The sequence below is a fragment of the Coturnix japonica genome, unplaced genomic scaffold, assembly GCF_054131305.1.
Source record: "Coturnix japonica strain WE unplaced genomic scaffold, WE-NBRP24 Scf044, whole genome shotgun sequence".
In the NCBI taxonomy this organism is placed as follows: Eukaryota; Metazoa; Chordata; class Aves; order Galliformes; family Phasianidae; genus Coturnix; species Coturnix japonica.
Window position 1 is genome coordinate 1232240 of NW_028188947.1, and position 23600 is coordinate 1255839.

General features: G+C 41.7%; 2 long non-coding RNA genes across 5 annotated transcripts in view; both read right to left on the minus strand.

Moving 5' to 3' along the window:
• LOC146752545 (uncharacterized) overlaps nt 1-19647 on the minus strand; it is an 81467-nt gene extending 61820 nt beyond the window's left edge. For 2 of the 4 annotated variants that reach the window (XR_014940557.1, XR_014940556.1), the window contains exons 1-3: nt 19045-19641; nt 14333-14417; nt 5778-5998 (exon numbers count right to left, since the gene is read on the minus strand). This is a non-coding gene — a long non-coding RNA (uncharacterized LOC146752545). Of the gene's footprint in view, nt 1-177; nt 289-5777; nt 5999-14332; nt 14418-19044 lie in introns of all 4 variants that reach the window. The other 2 variants (XR_014940554.1, XR_014940555.1) reach the window with 2 other exon arrangements.
• Nucleotides 6144-13153, minus strand: LOC146752546 (uncharacterized). The gene is made up of 2 exons (XR_014940558.1): nt 12521-13153; nt 6144-9110 (listed from the first exon to the last, which is right to left on the minus strand). It is a non-coding gene; the product is annotated as an uncharacterized LOC146752546 (long non-coding RNA).
• Nucleotides 19648-23600: the final 3953 nt, after the last annotated feature.

The window sequence follows — 23600 nt, forward strand, 5'->3', positions numbered from 1 at the left end:
TTCCCATATGTTCACCATCTTTAGCTTAGACTCCCAGGATACTCACGCCAAGTCTTACAAAATTGCCTTAGCAGAACAGAAAAATATCTTCTTTCACTTTATTCTATATACTTATTCTTTGTAGAGGAAGGAAAGGGGAAAAAAAGTTTGCCAAGCAATGCTCTGCTGAGTACCTACAGAAGATCCTGCCTAACTTCATGGAGAAAATCCAGGCAGCTCTCCTCATCCAGCCCCAGGAGTAGGTCAGATAGCAAGGTACAGGCCCAAGACTGGCTGCTATGTTATGACCTGTTAAAAGACAGATTGCCCAACTTAAAACCTGCCACTAATAACCATGAATTTGAAAAACTCTGGATGAAGAGTCATAGAATTAACCAGACTGGAAGAGGCTTTTGGAGGTTGCATAATCCAACCATGCTCAAAACAGGGCTAACTTGCCCTAGTTGTAACAGCAAAGGACCCATTTGACAAAGTCTCCTACAGCACCTCCACTTCTCTCCTATGCATTATGTCAAATGAAGTGTTTTAGAATGTGGTTCTTGTGCTGACAGGCAGAATTAAAACATCTGGAGACTACATTTTCACATCTATGAACTCTAATGTCAAGGCAAAAATCATACTGGTGTGCAGGAAAGCAGAACCACAGAAATGCAGAGCGGGAGGCCAGTAGATGGGAAGCGCCTCACTGCAGGAACCACTCTGTGCTGACACCACAGGTGGGCTGCACATCACTGAGCTTCAGAGCTGATGACTGTGATACAAACATCTACTCTCCCTCCATAATCAGTGGAAAGAAATAAACCTCTCAGGCACAATTAATCTGACCTATTTAAGTGTTGCTTTAAGATAGCAGGAATTGCACTCGAGAATCTACTGACTGTCCTGATGTGATCTCCACTGACTCTAAAGAGACATAGTTGTAAGGAGATGAATCCTACCCAGTGATTGCTTTTACTCACAGCAAACCTTAAAATAGAAATAATGTGCATATGTGAACAAAGCAGGGGTGGAATATACCTTTCAAAGCCAATACCACTCAATGGAGACTGTAAAAGGATAGCGTTTCTCTTACAGTGAATAGATACAAATCTGTACAAAAGACTATCTAAAAATACACAGACATACACTTATAAGTGTTTCTCAGAGTTCCTTTCAACTACAATTTCTGCATCTCCAGGCAGCTGTCCCCCTTCATTAACAAGTGCGAATACATATCGAGATGCCTCTGCTCCACAAACAAACTGAATTCATGCTTTTACTTTACAGGGTGCTTTAAGAAAAAATATATATGTGTATATATATATATATATTTTAATGACACCTCATTAATTTTTTTTCCTAAATCCTGTTCATAATAAACTAATTTCTCATGGCCCAATAACAGTGTGGATAGGAGGATGTTCTCTCCATGGATTAACATCAGGACTGTAAGTCCCAGTGCCACAATTTGGCCATGCCCACACAGACAAGTACTCTTCCCTCATTTGCCACTAAGGAAAGATTAGGACATCGTTTAATTTCTAGACTGTTCTAAATCCAGAACTGCTAGAAACAGAAAAGACCAAGATTCTTTTGATTCAGAGCTACTAGATATTGGAAAACACTGTGAAATTAATGCAACAGCCCAGAAAGGGAATGCAGTACATGGAGTGCTAACGCACAGATATAGAGTCTGCTGGCATATTTTTTCTTGTCTAAAAGCAGCCATAAGGAAGAGGAGCTCTTCAAAGCTCAAAGCCCAAGAGGACATAGCAGTTGCAATGCTCCACTACGAAATGAGAAATGCATGCAGGACGTTTCAGCCCTATTGTGAACCTATTTCCTAAGAGAAGGTCAACTCAGAGAGGCACGGAGGGTATTCAAAAGGCAAAAGCTTTTGACCCACAGGAGCTGTTGCTATGCCTGATATGGCTCTGAACAAAGACAACTCTTAAATCCAGGTATTATACACATATAGAGCACTTATACTTGAGTGCATAAAATAGCCACTAGGGCAATTACCATTTAAAACCATAAAGGCAATGTTATAACAGAAGTCTAGTGTTGAACATCCTCTAAATATTATGGATATAAGTTAAGGTTTTAAGCCTGATACCTACTCCACTACAAAATGAACGTGAAAACTGCAGCACCAGACTATAATCCGACGTAGGTTTAATCAAGACTGAAATTTGTCACTACAGACCTACATTTAATTTAACAAATACATAGGTGAAACATCTGTGAATCTACCACGGCAAGTTTCAACTTGATGTTATGCGCCCCATGTTTAACACAGGCCAAAAAGACAAAGCTCTGATGATGGAAAGCCTCAAATCAGGAACAAACAGCTCCAGATTTGTATGGCTTTGTACTGCTGCCACAGCACCCATATATGTCATTTATGTATACAAATCCACTCATACACACTGCTGAGCTATTACCAAATCTTGAAAGGAATTTCCCAGCTGCACAAAAATGAACTACCACTTGGGCTAGCAAATGAATTTGTATGTGCAGCAATAACATCTGATTGATGTCACTGTCACATTCTCTTTAGTTTCAGAGAATTTGATAACCCCATCAGATACTGCTGCTGTGAGGAGAATCCCTATTTGTTAATCCAAATGGCATCTGTTACTGGAAAAAAGTAGAGACATCATTCCTCAAAGATGCAGTTCATATACTGTTGTTCATATATTCCCAGCTAGACATGATTTCAAGTACTCTGAAGATTAAAGAGGAGCTGTTTTGTGTTTCAATTAAGAAACAATTTGAATCAAACAATCAGCTTGCCTGCTCCTAAGGAATTATATTCTCGGTACATATATTTATGCCTACACAAATTACCTTTTGTGCATTCTCCTGAGTGTGTGTGGCATGTAGCTGTGTGTTGAGCTGCCCAGTGGGTGCTGGCAGACACCATACCTCTGTACTCATATTTGGGAGGAAGACGTACCAGCAACTGCCCCTAAGAAGTGTATTTATTGATGCTTGTACGCAAGTATGTCATGATGACCCATCGCTTCAGTTTTTCCTTCTGATCACTTCCCCTCCCCTGCAAATCTCTGCTGAAGGCATAACAGTCCTTGAAGTATAGTTTTAAAGCAGATAAATGATTTCATTTAGGACTCGCCATAGATCCCTTTTTGTACCCAAGCTATCAAGACCAGACACTATCCTCTTCAATTCTGCTAAAAGAGCAGAATGATACAAGTACAAGAACAGAGGTAAAAGTTGAATATGACAAGATTCATGTTATAGTCAGACATCAATTATATTACAAAAGCATTTTCATTTGTGTCTCTAACAGCTCTAGAAATAAACAAAAGGAAGGCACATATGATTTAAAAGTTACATCCGATTTTTAAAAGCCTGCTTTAAAAGTTCTGATTCCTATAACATATGTAAGAGCATTGAAAGTGGAAGAAGCACATGACTCTAAATAAGTACATGAAGATTTAATGCAATACAGGGTAGGCAGTGTAACTGCCATTAGTGAAGTTGCAAGAGCAATTGACCTTATAGGACAATGATATTTTAAGTGTCTATAAACTGGTAGTAAAGATGTTTCAACATTAAGTGCCCATATAAGACTTCAATAATGTTTGCGGGGTTTTTTTTGAGTACTTCATGTTTTACTACACTGCATTTCTGGTAATAACAGAGCAAGTAAAACACAGCTTAAGATTTATAGCTTAAGATGGTCAAGAAATAAAGTCAAAGTTTTCTTTAAACGTAAATTATTTCTGCTCTCAAAAAATAACCTTAAATATCCATTGTTCACTATGCTCTCAATAAAGCAGTCTTTAATGAGACACTAAAATTTGTTTGTGGAGACTTGTTTTGTAACAGCACTGAGGACAAATCTATTCTAGCGTCATGTACAACCGTAACAGTGTTCCCTTTAACTTATCATCTTACATTACATTTTTAAATTAGAAAGACCAGATTATCTTTAACTAGCTAGTCAGCTGCAGCTGATGCGCTGAGGACCCCACAACTTCAGGTTTCTCACTCATATTGTGAGAATGGCTCTTCCTTACAGTTTCAAGCACCCAGGACTGACGAATGAAAACCTAACATGATGCACTCTGCCACAGCTACTGAATGAAATCTTGAGTGTGCAAAGCATCTGACCCAAAGCCCAGATGTAGACATGAAAGGCATGCAAAGCGTTTCCATTCAGAAATGAGCATAACAAAGCAACTTTGATTTCCCATGAATCTGACGTCCAGGATGATCAGAAGGGTGAGCGAGCACAGTGATTTTCAACCTGAGATCCATCATCCAGAGACACTGAGCCTGTTGGCCCAAGCCCCATCATCAACTAATGCAATGTGGGACTCTTACAGATGCCATGAATTCTGCAGGTTTCATTAAATGCCAGCAACTGACCAAAACATTCATAGGACTGCTCGTAAGTGTGGAATTTTGAAAGGCACAAGTTTCCCAGCCAATCAGACTAGTTTTCATATCTCCTGAGCATTATGTACCAGCATTTCCTATTTCCCTCTGATATTTTTATAATAGAAATTTATTACAAGAATTTAAATTAGCATCAACAAGATTAGTTAAGAGGTTTGTGACTTTACTAGTTTCTAGAGCATCCCCCTCATGTGATTTGACACGTGGCTGAAATTGGTTAAATTAAGTCAATGAAAAAGGGCTTGCATTACATATTTTGTTCAATTGCATCTATGCAGATTCACAAATTCTTCTTGCTTATAAAATGAAAGAGTCTGAAGTTAAATTGGATTTTATGTCATTTCCTTTAGGTTCTGCCCATACGTTAGTACAGTGAGGTTACAAGAGTGTTCATGAAGAGCAAAACTGCTTTCCAGTTATGATTCTATGAGACTGGGCTCTTCCTACCTCCTCTCTTCACAGCAACAATGTGAAATTTAATTTAATCTATTTCAGAACTGCAAAGACAAGTACTTTTTTAGCAAAGCATAAGAGGGTTATCACTTTGAAGAACCACATTAGGCACTATAGTTCAGTCTTACACAAGAGATTAATTGACATGTGCTGTAGATTAATCAGAATAAGGCTTTTCATTATGAGTGGCCAAACATAACCAAATCACTTTGGAAGCAAATTACTGACTTGCCTAGAAATATATATGCAACAATTGCAAGTTTATTATTGCTGCTTGATCAAATGAAACAGCCTTTCAAAAACATTTACCTTGATTCTACATGAACCTCCTCTCACCTGCAGAATGCCTACATTAAAACTAAAACTAATCAAAAGCTACTCCACACTCAACAGAGTACTAAGTTGTCAAGCACAACTGGCATTCTCCTCTCAACAGCAGTGCTTGAGTCAAATTTCTGGCTGAAAAGGCTGCATCCTTTCATATACATCCAGTTGATAAACTGTGTTCTACAAAGAGAAGTTTAATGAACAGGAAGAAAAGAAATGGAAATAGGAAAAAGAAACCACAGTTCTCCTTTTGTAGTATAGCCTTGTAACAAATAGTGCAGCGAAGAATATAGAAATTCTGATCTTTTGTCACCTGTCAAGGAATCCAAAGGAGGCAATACATGTTGTTGACACTGTGAAACCCAAACTTTTTCGTCTGACTCTCACACCCACTTTGCCCATTTTCCATTTGTTTTTAAATAAGGTCTGGAAAAAGCCCATAGAGCTACCACAGACTAAGAGCACAATTTAGGGCTGTAACACAACAGAAAGCACAACTACAACAGCAGAGGAGCAAGATCACAGGCTGCAACAAGTGAGGATTTGCTCAAACACAGCAGACACAGAAATAAAGAAAAGTAGCTACTTACTTTGAGAAGGCCTCAGGTATACAGGAATCTCCAACAAGATATCCTCACCTTCACCACCAACCCTCAAATGAGGTGTTGGAAAGGGTAGATCTTGGCTCCAGCCCTTCCAATCACTCAGACACATTACATGCACTTAAGCTCCCCTGGGTAGGCCCTGCCTTCCCACCAGGAGCTCCGTCACTGGTGCAGGCTGTGACTCAGCAGTTCTGCTTCAAGAGTATCTATGGGGAATGAAATAGAGAGAAACTTACCAACCACTGCACCGTGAAATTCCACAACATGAAGAGTATTTTCCTGAGTGCCACACCACAAAAGAAAAACCTTCATACACGTTGTCATCAATTTACAAGCAATGAGCCGATAATGTTCCAATTAGAAACTTTTATTAATTGTAGCGGGTAAAACAAAAAGGCAATTCAGCGCTGGGCGACAGGGGAATCCTCGTTCCTCCAACTGCCGCGCCTTCCCGCCCCTTGCAACTTCTTTTGTAAGGTCCATCCCGAGTGTATTGTCCTTTAATTGGTCGGTCGTGATCGTTCCACTTGGTGTGTCGTTCCTTGGTTGGTCCTTCCGTGAAACTTTGTATCCATCGGGGCGCGCTTTGCCTGTAACTATGCAGAGTACACAATCTACCCATAAAATTAGAGTGTTCTGCAACCCTTGTGGCCTCCATATTCCACCATCACATCCCGGTCCTAATGAACAAGCACTCCACCACAATGCTACCACATCCCGGTCTTAATGAGCAAACATTTTATCACAGTCCCCCCTTTTCTTTTATTGTACTATTTTGTTTTGCTCATTAAACCGTTTTAGTTCTTGTCGACTCCATTCTAGAGCATCCTCTTCTCGTTCCCCATCAAGGGGTTCATATCTTTCTCTAATTACCATTAGGTGGGCTGCCTCTAGCCTGTTCTTAACGATAACGATTAGTCTATTTAAAATACAGGGTCCAAAGGTCAAACCTAATATTATCATAATAACTGGTCCCATTATTGTGGATAATAATGTAGTGAACCAGGAGGAACCATTAAACCAACTCTCATACCAACTTCTTTGAGACTCCTGGGCTCTTTTTCTTTGTTCTAACTGTTTTCTTAGTTCAGCCATTGTATCTATTGCTACCCCCGTTTGATCAACGTAGGTGCAACATTGTTCTTTAAGAGCCACACATAGTCCCCCTTGCTGCAATAGGAGAAGATCCAACCCCCTTCGATTTTGTAACACTACTTCTGATAAAGACCGTACCGATTTTGTAAGCGCATTGATGGCTTCATCTATTTTCTGTAGATCTTCATCCACAGATTGTCTAAGGGTTTTCAGTCCCTGTGGCTGGTTTATTAAAGATGCTACTCCAGTCCCCAGCCCGGCCCCTCCTATAGTTAATAGCATTGCAACGGTTAGGGCTGTGAATGGCTCCCTTTTAATCAGGTGATGTTCAGAGGTTTCTTGTTGACTGATCACATAATCTTTAGGGTGATATATGATTCGTGGAACTATAATTACTTGTACACAGTAATTGGTGGTTTGATTAAATATCTTAGTCGATAAGCATGTAGTGACCCCTAATTTGGCACATATCCATTTAGCATTGTCTGCGGGTAGGAGCCAGTCTGAGGGTTTCTCCTGACTTTGTACTTCTATAGTTTTATTACATAGATGTCGTTTTTCTAGAGGTACAGTTCCCACACACACACCATTTCCAGTAACATGTGCTAGAGTTATCCCTGGAACATTAGGCCTTCCCTTTTTCCATAGGCACTCTGCTGGGTTAGTCCCATTTCTTCTCCTAATCTTCGCTACGGACCCTATTGCTTCATAAAAAGGGGGTCTTATATCATAGCATAGCCAACACTCCTTAGTTAATTCTGGGTAGGTGTTGTTTAACACCTTGAAACTAGACTGAATTATTTTCCAAAGGGTGCCATATTCGGTAATATAAGGGCTTGCTTCGGTCGGGCCTACAGTAACAGCTTCTGTCTTATTCTGATTGTTATTTATTACTACGTTAGGTCCTATACCTATTGGGGGGTCTGGCGGAACTCTTTCTTTTTTAATAAGGAAATGGCCCCCTCGGTCTCTTCCAGGCTCCCACATTCGTACCCCCCAAGTCTTTCCTATCCACCACACTGTGTTTTCTGTTTTAAGGATTTTTATCTCTAAATGTTGGCATGTTACTTCACCAGAGTGAGTCCCATGAGTCGGAGGTGTACAACCTGAGGGACCCCAACTAATTGTTATATATTCATCTTGTCCCCCCCCTGGCAGAAATCCCAGTGAAACCGTTTCACAACCCCAGTATGCACAATAATATTCCCCTGGGTAATTACAATAACTTTTCCCTGGATTTGATGCTGGGCAAGCATAGATTGCCTTGCGATTCAGGCATGGTTGTGTTGGTACTAAGTCACATACTTGACTTTTAAGGATGGGAGCGCCTGGGGTCACGTCTGTGCTTATCACCTTCTGATCTTCCCCTCTGATTAGGGACCACTTAAATGGCTCATGTGTCTGTACCTCTGTACCCCAACCCTCATTAATGAGACTTAATATTATTATCAATTGAGCTAGTTTTAGATAGGCAGTTTTCCCACTGCAGTAGTGAGTCTTTAATTGCTCGGGGGAGTTATTTCCAGTCTTGGGGTATCTTCTGGATCCTAAATCTTTGGATTCATTCATAATGGAGCAGACTCCTCCACATGTTTTATCTCCTCTGCCTCGCCCATCGACTCGGTTGCCTCGAGCCATGGGGTGTATAATCTTCTCGGCAGCAAGAGTATTCTTCAGGAGGGGCTGGTTTTGCTTCCCTTTCAAGTGGGTCTTTGGGGTACTGCACCCTATTCTTTTTCCCACTGGTTATACACTTAAGTGATGCTGGTAAGGATCCAAATTCACCCCCAGGTTTACCCCCTTCTATTAAAATTTCCACGGCCACTCTGAAGGCTAATAACCAATTTGTGTATTCCTGTTTTCGCAGTGGGTCCACTACCTTTCTAAAACATATCCCAACAGTTGCATTCACAATAGTCAAAATATTCCCTTCTACATTAAATTCTATACTGATACGTTTATACAATCATTGTTAATTCATGTTCTCATTTTCCTTGACGGAGGGTTTCGTGACAGTTTTACTTTCAAATCACCCGCTGGACTAGTGACTCTCCATTCGTGATTTTGTACTGGACCCTTAACACGACTAGCATGTGTCCATCCTTTTTCAGCAGTTCTGATGGCAGTATTGGTAGTCAATAATACCAGACAGGGACCTTCTCAGCGAGGCTGCAGTGTGGTTTCTCTCCAGGTCTTTATCAGAACCCAATCTCCAGGCTTTATCTGATGGAGGGTAATGTCAAGAGGGGGTCTTTGAGTCAATTGTCCCTTTTTCCACAATTCCTGTTTATACTTCATTAATTCCGTGATATAAGCTTGAATGTTCTTATCTAACACCCCCGGGTGATCTTTAGGGGTTCCCGCATCATATGGCATATTCCTATGTCAGCCCGGGGCTGGGCCCTAAGGTTTAAGAGGGCAAGGGGAATGCATTTTATCCATGAGAGCTTAGTTTCTAGTGTTAATTTGGCCAATTGCTTTTTTAGTTCCCCATTCATTCTCTCTACTCACCCTGAACTCTGTGGGTGCCAGGGAGTATGTTCTTCCCATTTTATTCCCAAGGCTTCAGCTATATTTCTAGTGATTCTTGATGTAAAGTGTGGTCCTTGATCTGAATCTATTACTTCTGTTACCCCATACCTAGGGATGATTTGTTCGAGTAATATTTTTGTTACTACCTGAGCTGTTGCTTTAGTTGTGGGGAATGCCTCTACATAATGTGTGAGGTGGTCTATTATGACTAATACATATTTATATCTTCCTACTTTAGGAAATTCGGTATAGATAGTGCCCTCTTTTCCCTGTAATCTTTTTAGTGCCTGTAAAACAGCATACAGCTCGCAAGCTTGAGCTGACCAAGTGTTACTCAAGGGTCCTGATTCCAATACCCGGAGGGTCTTTCCATCTACTATTGCATAACCTGATCTTCTCTTTCCCTCCACTACTCTAGAGGATCCATCCACAAATAATTTTTCCCCTTCTCTTAATTCTTCTTCCCTGCCCAATCCTGTGTTAAAACCCCATACGCTGTACCACTGTCTATGTTAACGAATAAATAAAAGGGTCTTTTTAAGTCAGGCAGGCTCAAGACAGGGGCATTGATGAGATCCTCCTTCAGCTTTTGTAGATTCTCTTCATCTTGTCTATCCCACTTTATTAATCCATCGGTACTGAGCTTTTGATATAGGAACTTTACTTTACTGCTATAATTTTCGATCCATTGTCTACAATATCCCACTAATCCCAGCAATTGTCTTATTTGTCTCTTATTGCTTGGCGACGTCAGGGACAATATTCCTTGTATCCTTTCAGGATCTATCTTCTTTTCTCCTTTACTCAGGTAACGCCCTAGATATCTAACCTCCTCTTCCACAAATTGCAATTTCCTTTTTGATACTTTAAGTCCTTTCAGTCCCAAAAAGTTCAGCAATTTAATACTTTCTTTCCAAACCTTTCCCTCATCCTCTCCAGCAATTGATAGATCATCTACATACTGTATTAATTTGGTATCAGGATCTAGCTGATACTCTTGCAGGATCTGTTCTAGGGCTTGCCCAAACAAATTAGGGGATTCTGTGAAGCCTTGGGGGAGTACAGTCCATCTTATATTCTCTCCTCCTCCCTGTTTTCAGGCTTCCTAAATTTTTGCTGTCCTGGAATTCGATTTTGCGTCCATCCCCCCATTTTCCTTTCCAATTCCCTACTTTCTCTGACCGCTGTTACCATCATCCTAACCTGCCTATTATGTCTTTCTTCCTCCCTTCTTACATATACCTTCTGAGCTTCCCTCAAAAGTTCATCAAGCCCCCGATCCTGCCAATTTTCTATCTTTTCTAGTTTCTTGCGGATATCTTCCCAAGCCTTAGCTACGAACTGTGTTTTGAGCAGAGCCTGGCCTATCGGTGTATCGGGATCCAATCCTGAATATAGTTGTAAATTCTTGCGTAACCTTTCTAGCCATTCAGTGGGTGTTTCCTCCTTCTTTTGTCTTTCATTAAAAGCTTTATTTATATTCTGACCTCTTGGGACTGCCTCCCTAATGCCCTGGATAATGATAGTTCGCAGGTCCTGCATGTGAGTCCTATGATGTTGATTTTGATGGTCCCATTGCGGATTCTGTAAGGGCCATTTAATATCCGCAGCAGGCCCGTGGGCATGTTGAGCATCCCAAATGCGCATCCCTGCACGCCTAATCATACCTCTCTCTTCTGCTGTGAACAGTATACTTAGAATAGATTGTAGTTCCTCCCAGGTATAAACATTTGGCCCTAAGAACTGATCTACTCTGTCTGCCACCCCCAGGGGATCTTCTAGTATATTACCCATTTCCTTCTTAAAATCTCTAACATCCCCTGAATTTAAGGGCACTGATATAAACCCCATCTGAGGTTGTGGACCTCCCATGGGCATTTCTCTTAAAGGGTAGAGGTTATTTTGTCGTGCCTTTGCCCGTGTCACAGGCCCTCCCCCTTCTATCTTTTGTACTTCTCCCTCTCTCGAATCCATCTGCCCATGATCCAACTGAGGAGGAGAAGGTAGGGGAATTGCTGGTGGTACAGCATATGGTGGGGGTCCCACTAAGGCCTCCTCTTCCCTTCGAGGTTTACGTTTTTCGACATCTTTTTCTTTTCGTGTCAAATTAAAAATGGGGACTCCTAAACCCTCTGGGCGAGTGACCCATACTGCTGCATAGTCACTTTCTTCTTGATTGAAAGGGGTTTTGGAGTTTACCCAAAAATTTAATTGCTGTTGTACCCAATCTTCATTAGAACCATACTTAGGCCACCATACTGCCGGGCCAATTTGTTGTCCGCTCCAAATTTCTATACAATAATAAATCATCTTTGCTTTATCTTTATTTCTTGTTCCTGGATAGTGCGTCCAGGCAATTAGCATGAACCCTAAAGGTGAGTCCTTAGGAATGGATGGTCGTTTAGAAGGGGTGGGTGGTTTAGTTTTACACTGCCCCATCTCGTTCTTTACTTCTTGCTCTCTTGTTTTATTCAACGTCTGTAGCTCCCCCTAGTGCCCATAGCTCTAGGGGAACACCTAAATAATAATCATCCCTAGTGCTCGTAGCTCTAGGGGAACACCTGAATAATAATCATCCCTAGTGCTCGTAGCTCTAGGGGAACACCTAAATAATAATCATCCCTAGTGCTCGTAGCTCTAGGGGAACACCTAAATAATAATAATCATCCCTAGTGCTCGTAGCTCTAGGGGAACACCTGAATAATAATCATCCCTAGTGCTCGTAGCTCTAGGGGAACACCTGAATAATAATCATCCCTAGTGCTCGTAGCTCTAGGGGAACACCTGAATAATAATCATCCCTAGTGCTCGTAGCTCTAGGGGAACACCAAAGAATAACCCTCCATAGAGCCCATAGCCCTAGGGGTTGTGGTGGTGAAAGGGTCCCGCTTATACCCTGTACCCACCCTTCGGCGTGCCCTCACTCAGTGTTGCATTCACTCGCTTCCCCCAGGTCGTGGCCCACGCCCTCGCGGGCAATGGGAACCGCACTACTGTGGGGTCCACACTCGCTCGGGTTAGTGCCGGCTGCCGGCCCCCCTTCACAAGCACACAACACTCGCCACACGCCGGATTCCCAACCCAGACCGGACTATACTCACCTGTCCTGCGTCTTCGTCCGGACTTTCGTGCACGAAATTTAAAGGGTTAACCGGTTTTTCCTTGCCTTTGTGTTTTAAATTTCGGATCGTCGGCAGGAGTAGGGCGGGAGGATAGGAGCCGAGGCCGCCTATTTAGGCGGGGCGCCCCCTCAGGCTCGTACCCACGCCAGTATTCCCATCCGAGTCACGGCACCAAATTGTCATCAATTTACAAGCAATGAGCCGATAATGTTCCAATTAGAAACTTTTATTAATTGTAGCGGGTAAAACAAAAAGGCAATTCAGCGCTGGGCGACAGGGGAATCCTCGTTCCTCCAACTGCCGCGCCTTCCCGCCCCTTGCAACTTCTTTTGTAAGGTCCATCCCGAGTGTATTGTCCTTTAATTGGTCGGTCGTGATCGTTCCACTTGGTGTGTCGTTCCTTGGTTGGTCCTTCCGTGAAACTTTGTATCCATCGGGGCGCGCTTTGCCTGTAACTATGCAGAGTACACAATCTACCCATAAAATTAGAGTGTTCTGCAACCCTTGTGGCCTCCATATTCCACCATCACATCCCGGTCCTAATGAACAAGCACTCCACCACAATGCTACCACATCCCGGTCTTAATGAGCAAACATTTTATCACACACGTGTCCCATTTTTTCATAGGCTATTACTTTTGTTACATGCTTCACCCACCAGAAGGCAAGTTCTAGTTCAAATTCATTTTGATTCAAGTTAATTAGCATCCTTTTCATGGAAAATTATCCTGTGTAACTGCTGACATGTCAGTGCATCACATACTTGTTGATCTTTGTTTGGAAGCGGAGAAAATACATTTTTATGGCATTTCAAAAGAAAAGTACATCCACGTGGAAAAAAAAAAAATCACACACTTGACTATAAAACACAAAAGAACTTCACGTGTACCAAAGCAGCAGCATCTGTACACTCAGCCCAGAAAATAATGTTTCTTTCCTGTGTTAAGTGCAAGTTTCTAGCACAAATTTACTTGGTGCAATTTTGTTCTGGAAAAAAAAAAAAATGTTAAAAACTGTTTGGATACACAGTGAAATCAGATGCAGTACATCTTTATTTTTAATGGAATAATAATTGTACCCAAATTTCATATTCAGCCTTTGAAACATTTACCAGGGAAAAAAAAAAAAACAAAGGAGTGCTGTGAAGGTTTTTTCAGCATGACTCATATTGCTGTCATAAGAGTAAAAAAGTTTGAATTGATTTTGGTTGTATTGTTTCTTTATCTATAGCAATTGTCTGTCCTCTACTATCTATCTGGCCACCTACTACTTGTGTCAAACAAAGAGATCATCTAGCATGTGACCCCTGACTTTGATTAAGACACTGATTGCACTATTACCTGATTGCATATTTGTATTCCTTGTAAAAGAGTCTGAACTACAAGAAGAAAGTATCTAAGCTCAATTTTGAATGAAATATTTTTGTTTTGTTTTGCAATAGATTCACCTCTCCTAGCACCTATATCACACCATCTTCTAGAAGTAAACAAGTGTAAGCCTTAAGTGAGATCTGATTTTGTCACTTATCATCTAGACACAAATGGACACAGAGCAGTCTTGTAAATAAACTTACAGATAAACAGGAAAAGGGCCAAGACCAAAGATTTCAAAACAAGGTTTATATGAATAACGTGTCCTCTCTATGAACTCTGTTTGACAGTGGATTGTGCACATATGGGTTTTCCAGGGCATAGGACAGGATATGTCAGTCAGAATAAGGTCATGAGCCCAAATGCTGACAGCTACATTGCATGTGGAACACAAAGCTCAAATGCCAAGACTGGGACTCACCTTCTGGCATAAACCACCCACGAATCCCAGAGCCAGCAACTACCAGCAACTCATGAGAAATGAAGCTTGCCAGCACGGGTACAACCTGGAAAACAAATCAAGGACTGATTGGCCAGAAATTTATTCCCACGTAAGGAGTATGTTATTTGATTTCCATGCCATTGTTCTTCTTTTCAGAGGAGAAGCTGAGTTATTCAAGCTCAGTTTCTCTTTGTACTTATTCAGTTCATTAGTTAATGAAGGCTTCCTTATATTAGTTAAATTCAGCCACCATTCATCTACCTGTTCCAGAGTTCACAACAGATGCCCTCTGGCACTTCACAAAGACCAGAATCTGCCTCAAAACAGGAATAATATATCTTATGAAAATGGAGATGCTATTGTTCATATGCTTTACCCCTGACCTATTTCCTCTGCACTCACAGGGCTGACCTGTTCTCTATAATTTTATACTGACTAAAGCAGTAAAAGGCTGAAGTTTATTGTAATATTCCATCAGTCTTTGTTTAGCCAGAAAGGAGGAAACTGCATTCAATCTGTTTGGGTTCTTACTGAATAGTGAAGAGCTCTGTACTCATCCAAAAGCTGCAGGTTCCTCTTCCTCACTAGCAAACACTGATAGTCAGTTCCCTTCCTCAGGTCTTTTAATCCCTATTCTGCTACTACACACACCAGCTTCATTTATACCCCTACAGGTCACCTTCAGCTCTTCTCTTTCAGTCTTAATTAAAGCAAGTGGGTGCTGCCTACCTGTAAATCTTTCCCAGACTCAAAGCTGCTTCTTCTTCTCTTATTTCAGAGATGCTGATGCACACATTTTCATACTCCCAAACTGACTATCCTTGCTGGCAATCCTAACTCATTGTTTAACAGTTTGTACGGAGCAAACTCTGAATAACGCACTGATGTGTCAATTATGTGGGGTGGCCACAAACTGCTTGCTGACATTCTTGGCAGTGCCAACATACTGCCTGCCTCTTAGCTAACTTAAGTGCTGCTGATTGTTAAAAACTCCACACTGACACCATGAAATGTGGGAAAAGGTACAGAGCTGTGGACACCCCCTCACTGTGGGAGCAAAGGGGAGCCCTGCTGGTGGAGTCTTACTGATATTCAATCCCCACAAAAAAACAGAGCTTATTCCTACTCAGAATGTAACTGATCCAAGGCTTTGCAAACTTCCTACTTAAAGATTAGAGACTGCCTGACTCTAACATGGGCCATCCCAACCGTCTCAGTGAATAATGGTGCTGATTATGGATCAAAGTCTGGTAACTCAGCTTTTCCATCAGCAAACCCACAGAGGGCTGCTTTCAGTCACCTTTCTGACCAGGGTGTAGGATTGTGCACCAGAAAGTTACCACGTCACTCACTTTCCATGCTTGAATGTGAACTTCAGGATTCTGCCTTAAATATCCCCAGCTTAGGCATAACCCACTGCTCACTTGTTTTGAGAGCTTCTCTCCTGATTTGCTCAACACAGCAGACATAGTTATTTCCTAATTGCAGACAAGCTCCAGATGTAGGTCAGGGAGTATTTAGCTAGAGGAGGCTAATAAAACAAGTCCCCAAGTGATGGGCATGTCTTTGTTTCCCTGACATTGCTTACTTTTGAACATCAGAGACTACGAGACTGTTTTGGTACAGGAAGTATGTTATGGCTGATGTAGCATAACAAATACTAGCTCTACATCCTTCTATTTAGGCTTCAATAATGTCAGAGGGCAGAAGTGACAATCAATGTATTTTGCATTCAGCAGAGATGACAGGCAGCTAAGAGCAATGGACAGACACAACATGGCAGAACAGAAGGTACTTGCCTGGAATAAATATCGTCTTTGCTCCAGGCCTTCAAGAAATAACATTTCCGGTTTAGATTAATTTGTAATGCACAATGTATGATTGCAGACCTTGCTTTTGTACACAGACCTGGCCTTAAACATTGTTTGAACTGGTGTTTTCAGTCCTTTCTTGATCATTAAATTTATTTCCTAAAACTTAAGAAGCGTAAATGAAAGGCAGCTTCTGAAAAACAGTATTCAACATTTTTATGGAAAGTAGGTTTCTGGCTCTGCTCTTACTAATGCACCCTTCAATCATAAATAATAAAACTGGTGAGTTCTATCTCTTTTTCAGAAAAGTTAGACGGAACTATCACCCAGTGTATACAAAATAGGGCTTCAAAGACACCTGCTCTGCAACATAATAGAAGAAATGGTGCTGAATGATGGATGGGAATCAGTTAAACTGATTTCTGGGACACGTTGTGCATTAATAAATCAGAGGCTGTGTGTTCACTGAAAGAAGCGTAGGAGGCACATTAAGAACTTTTATGGGAGTAAAGAAAAAAAAAGTTAACACTGTATTTCAAAGGAACCTACAGGAGGATTAGTACTAAAATCTTTTTATGAGCACTAATTCTGAGCACTTACATGAAGATCAAGAAAATAGTCAGCTCCACAGGAAATCCTGGAAGTTAATTTTTTTAGAAGACACTGCCGCATTTCACTGCATTTAATGACAACCACGCGCTATTTCTGAAGCGCTCTTGCCCAGCTCACAGCAAAGGTATTAGTTCCAACACTGATTGCTAATTCTAACACTACAAAAACACCTTCCTGCTTAGCAAGAACACAGCTTCAGAAACCAAGAGAAAAGCACTGAAACTAGAATCAAATATACACCTTCATCATGGATCCCAAGAAGTGCCCGCTGCAACACTATATGGTGAGCAGAGAGAGAAGCCTACAAGTCCTCGTGACTTGAGTCTGCAGACAACCTCAGTGCTATCTTATCTTCACCTTCCAAGTGGCTGGCTGAACTACATTTAAAAAGGAGGAAGAAAAAAAAAGAAATAAAACTCCTCCCAACCTGAACCAAAGATTGACTCCTTGCAGCTCCCAGGGACACAGAACTTGTGTAGGCAGAGAAATTTCACCGGAAAAAGGAAAAAAAAAACAGATATTTTGTCTTATTCATTTACAGAACGACCCTGCTGCTAATAGCACATTGAGGGTGCTGTTAGAGGCTACAGAGCAAAATGATTAAGACAACCATAGAACAGCTATATGCTAGGGAAACAACATTTCAGTTAATAAGACAAGATGGTGCAGAAGTCTGTGAACACAGAACCACTCTTCTGTCAATAAACTCTTACCCTGTTTTCCTACTTTATTCAATTACAGACTCTTAGAATAGATGTACCACCATATAGTGGGCTTATATACCATTCAGTTAAGGTAACCTAACCATAAATACTTCCATGATTTCAGTAAATTGGAAAAAAAGACACGGTAAGTGAATACAAAATATGTCCTTCATTTACTGTCATTGTAATATAGTCGAGCTACAACACAATCTTCATTTAGGCAGCTCTAGGTACTAGACCACTTTCAGCAATGGACATGTTATAGCACAAAGAAACACGGGTTTCTTGAAAGCACTCCTGCATCAAAAGCTTAGCATTGTTATGGTGTGTGCATTTTAATGGAGTGGATTGTGTTGTGTGTTCATCCTACAGCTCATAGGAGACACATTTTCTAGAAAGCTAGAGGTTAGACAGCATTCTTAAGATGAAGAGCAGGCTGTTATGAGAAAACATAAAAACAAGATTTGAGACAACTAAACTAGAAATTTAGAAATATATTGTAAGGCTTATAAATAATTGAAAAGAGAATGTTCCAAAGTTTTGATGTGTCATAAAAGCTTAGTTTAGAAGGTGATGAAATTATTTCAATTAAACAGAACAAATGTCAGCCGTGAATGCCTAAGCATTTTAATGTATTCATCCTGTAAAAGTACGGTGCATGCTGAGGCATGGAGGTGGTAGGGGCTCGCACAAAGGCAAGTTATTTGTGAATATAATTTGGACTGTACAAGAAATACGTTCCCAGACTGAGGAAGAGTTTCTCAATACAAAGTCTGTAAAAGCTCCAGTGTTGCAGTAGAAACACTGACTTCAGAATGATAATATACAAAGATGAGGATGCAAATGGTCCAAAGCTACCGAAACAGTTTGGTCATAGCAACAGAAAAAAAAAAACTTCTTTAACTTGATCCTAATGCATATAAAACAGTTTTGGAACAGACTGATTCCATCGTCTTAAATGGTAGCACTCCCCACCCTGTAAAGGATACAATATTTCGTCTAACATAGGAGAAATATCTAAGTACCTAGTCAGTCCAAAGACAACATTCCCCTCAAGCAAAAACATGAACAAGGCAAAGAAGCTACGCACAAACAAATACAGTGGGTAAACCTGGTACTCAGATTATTTCCCTTTAAGAAAAAGTGACCAGAGAAAGAAAATAATCAGAAGGCAACAAGCTTTAAAGTAAACAAAAACAACCTGCTGCTTGGGCACTTCAGAAACTATCAACTGTAGGACCCCAAAAGCACTTCAGAATACAGCTGGTTTTGATACCATTTCTTCTTCTTTGAGCCTGATTCCCTCAACCAACCATATCATTGAACTTGATACCAGATTTATCATATTTGCTAAATAGTGAGCATACATTACATACAGGTGAGTAAACAACCTGTGATGGTGCCCAATACTCCAACCTGTGGAATCCAGAGATCCTAAGCTACAGACTGTGTCATATGCATGTATTCAGTATGCTGATGTACAATGTGCATTGATAGTTATGATACATTTTCAATTTGGCTGCATCTAACAGCAGCACCATGGACTCAGCTGATGTTATATTACCTGTAGATGAAGGTCTTAGGAAGGTGGCTTTGTCACATTGTAGAGTGAGAACCAAAATCAGTACTTCAGGAAAGGTCTCTTTCAGGCAACTTCGTATTCTTACACATCTTCCTGTAGGAGAGCAAATAAATGGATGATACTTGTAGCTGCTCACAGCAGTTCCTAAACACCTAAGAACAAATGGATTTGAGTTATGACAATCATATCAAACCGACAAACATACAGAAAAATATAATACAAGCTCGAAGCACTAAAGAAGAGTGTTTATTACTGGTATTTAGCTTCTCCCAGTATCTTCCAGTCATTCTATCCAGCCAAAAACCAAAGCTTCCAGATCATACAAATAAAACCTGATTCCTTTGCTCCACAGTAATAATAATGTACTGGACTATATTTCATAGAACTTATTTGTGTCCTGCGAAACAGACTTTTCCATGACTGCCTGTTGTTAATAACCTCTCATGGGCTCACGGGAAACCTCAGTTTATGGCACAGCGGGAGAAATGTCTCCAAATAATAGTTTCATTTTAAACTTCTTTGGCAATCCAGCCAGGTGCACCAACCTCACTAAGGAACAGGGATAGAGTTCCATCTAAGAGACTGTCAGATGAGTGGTAACTCACAAAGCCAAGGAAAATGGGTATTTGGTAGGTAAAATCAGGCCTGTTGGAGACTTCACATGGGACAACTGGAAATATCAAAGGCTTGCTGAAGTGCAAGACTGAGCACAGCAAACTGAGAACAGACTACAGTAATAGCACTTAGGGAATGGTGGAAGCTGTTACACAATCATTACAAACAGAAAGAAGGCAAAACACTGCAGGTATTCAGCAATTTGTAAGAAACAGCAGCCTCTGACAGGGTGTGAGCTATGTAGACAAAGAATGATTATGGATCTTCAAGCTACAAATGAAATTCATTCCTAGGATTCAAGTGGAGAGCAAGCCAAACTTTTGTGAAGAAAACTAGGAGGAGGTCTCTTCATCACACAGAGAGAGGAACAAATTGTGATACTTAAAAAAAAACCAAAAAAGTCATGAGAAGCATAGAAAAGGGGGGAAAAAATCTTTCAATAATAATAGATGAGTCCAGAATAATCAAATGAAACACTTGGAAAATTTAGATATATGCAGCCATAAGCATAAAGCATAAGCATAAAACTACTTAAATCTGCTTTTAATTTCTATTGTAATTTTTATCTGCCCAAAATGGCTATTAGAGTTTGCTGAACAGCACAGTCATTGATATGTTGATACATGATTACACAAGGCACAATGTCACATTTGGCAATCCAAATCCTAATTAATGAACAGTCCTTGAAATAATACTAACTCGAATGATCAAAATTTAAAGTGATGAGCTTGCAGAAGGAAGCAGCATCCCATGATTTCTTTTCCACTGAACCATGAGATCTACAGGAACAAAATAGAAAATGAAAAATAAGGTTTTATGCAATCAAATTAAAGACAAAAGCAGAGAAGAAGAAAAACAATAACAGTTTCTTTATCATCCCGAGCACTGGTAGTAAGAATAACTTATTCCTCATAGCCTGGAATGTCATGGCTGAAGCTGGAATCGAGAAATCAACAAGTCACAATCAGCATCTGGTTGATGGCCAGAAGGATGCTCAACATGTATTCCGGTATTAAAGACAATCTACAAGCAGATAATAACGTTGCAGCTTGCCTTGCCTAATGGTGTCCAATGAATCCATATTTCACATCCCAGCCACACTTCTTGCACAGCCATCCTTTACATGAGGATTTCATACATTACAGAGGTAGTTAATCCGATACCAGCAGAAAGCACTTCCAGGCCTCCCATACATGCAGCAACCTATAGTAGCAGTAGCTGCATTCAACTTATAAAACTAAAACCAAGAGCCTCCTATTTCTAGGAATATATTATATGGCGAGGTACAGAGTAAATGAACAATAACTTGTATCTTTTCCTATGTATCATGGATTTAAGTTTTAACGAGAGCGGAAAAAAAAAACCAACCACTTTTATAGAGGATTTTACTAAGATGAGTGACACTGTTCTAATTACATTGAATAATCTTGAACCAAAGAATTTTTTCCATTTCATGCCTTTAATGGATTTAAAGAAAATAAAAAATAAAAAAGAAAGAAAAAAAGAAACCCACAAATTACCTTAAGAACTGAATAGTTCTGACGATTAACAATATTTAACCAGAAAAATACTTCAAAGACATTAAGCATCTTTCCAAAATCCCATTCACCCAGCCAACAGGAACAAACAGGTTGGTTCTGCAGAACAACTAGCAAGGATATGGCCTGATGTATTAGGCGGCACGAACTCACGGGATGTAACGCGATAGGCCTCCCCGTGCTCGGTAATGTATATGTATGAGGCTGAAATTGGAGCCCTATATAAGGGTCTCACACGGTTCATTAAACGCCATTTTACAGCTCACCATATTGGTGTGATCAGCGTGTAACTTGGTCATGGGGCCGTCAGATGCACATTCTCAATGATGGACGTAGTTCTTTAGGTTACCTTACACAAGGCAACAATTGGTGCCCCGTGTGAGGACGTCCTGAGAGTGAGTGTGCGACGGCTAACCGCGAGACGGACGCGAATCCTACGGTTAGATCCCGTGGAAGCGCCGGAGGGGCGATATATTGACTGCAGCTACTGATTATCCTGCGGTAAGACCGTGGAAGACCGTGGGACTTTGGGCCCGGGTATATATACAAAGGGTGCGAGGACGTACGGTGTCGAGCACCAGAAAAAACATGGATTCCGTCACAAAGGTACTATTACGGGTTTGTAAAACCCACTGCGGTAGGAATGCTCCTTCTAAGAAGGAGATTGTTGCCGTTATTACTTTTTTGCAGGAAGCGGAGCTTTCACCCTCCCCTTGTAATTTGCTCGATTCGGAGCGGTGGGAATCTTTCACCGCTGCCCTGCTCCTAAGAGCAACAAACGATTATAAGGCGGAGGAGTTAAAAACCTGGGTTTTGGTCCTGGGTGCGCTTAAAGCGGCTAAGGAGGAGAAAAAGATCCAGGCAGTCGCGAATGGGGTTTTTGGGGTGGGTTCCGGGACGTCTGGGGTCCCGGAGGGTGCGGAGGAACCGCTCCCTTGCGGCGACTCCGTACCCAAGATGGCGCCGACCACGCCGGCCGTTTTCACAATGGCCATGGCGGCGCCCGAAACAACTCCGGAAGGGATGGCGGAAGTTGCCTCATCTGGGGAGGCGCCGCCATATTATCCCCGCCTATACCCCTGTTTGCAGAGCTTTCGTTCACCTGAGGGGGGTGGGTCCTGTCCGAGGGAGGGAGAGTCATGGGGGGAGGCGCGCCGTGGAGGCGTTAAGCCACCCCTAGACCCGTCCCCGGAGGAGGGACCTCATTCCCCGAAAGGGGAGGAACGAAAGGTACTGCCTGCCCCTACCCCTTTGGTTTCGCCTCCCGAGGAGGGGGAGGAGAAAGGGGAGGAACAAAAGGTACTGTCTGCCTTCACCCCGTCGGTTTCGTCTCCCACGAAGGGGGAGGAGAAAGGGGAGGAACGGAAGGAATTGCCTGTCCCCACCCAGTCGGTCGTGGTTCCCCGGAGGAGGGGGGAGAAGTGGGAGGAGCGAGAGATATCGCGTAAGCCCACTGATTGGACTGACATTTGCGATACAATGCGAGAGGTGGGGCTCAAGGAGCGGGACTGGGCGGTGTTCCCAATTGTAGTCAAACAGGAGGGACCGGTTTGGGTACCTTTGGAAGCAAAAGCAGTTGCTCGGTTTATAGAGGCGATTGACAAAAAGGGATTGAGATCCCCGATGACAATGAGTGCCTTTGAGGCTCTCGTAGCCCCAGGTCCCCTACTCCCATATGATATTGAAAGCCTTATGAGAGTAGCCCTCGAACCAGTACAGTTTACTGTGTGGAAGGAGGAGTGGATAATACAACTCAAAGCTGTTTTAGCACAGGCTGCGCGCGATCCACAGCATCCAGCAAATGGGAAGGAGGGAGATCCAAAAACTGATTTAATGAGGCTTTCAGGTTCATCTGCGGATTTGGCTGGATCTGCAGAGAGGCAGCTTAGGGACCTCCGCCCAGGAGAGCTGCTTGCCACCACGGGGGCAGCTACCTCTGCTTTTATACACTTTATAAGAAAAGCAGAGCCTGTAGCCCCGTGGTCAGAGATTATGCAGGGTCCCTCAGAGTCATTCTCTGAGTTTGCCAATCGATTGATATGGGCAGTAGAAGGATCGGAACTGCCTAAGGAAGCGCTGACTTCTGTTATAAAGGATTGCCTGAAGCAAAAGGCTCATAAAAGTGACTCTTCAGAAAAAGGAAAAAGAACAGATAAAGAACTGCTGCTAGTACCAACGAGAAGGACATCTGTTGTATCACTTGCTGTGTGTCTTTGTGTAATTGCATTCATTACCGGGGGAGAGGGTACTCACTTAACATCACAACCAGAAAATATTTGGGTTACATGGTCTAATCGAACTGGGCAGAAAGATTTCTGCCTTAGCCTGCAGTCAGCCACATCACTGTTTAGAACATGCCTTATAGGTGTACCCAGGTGGGACCCA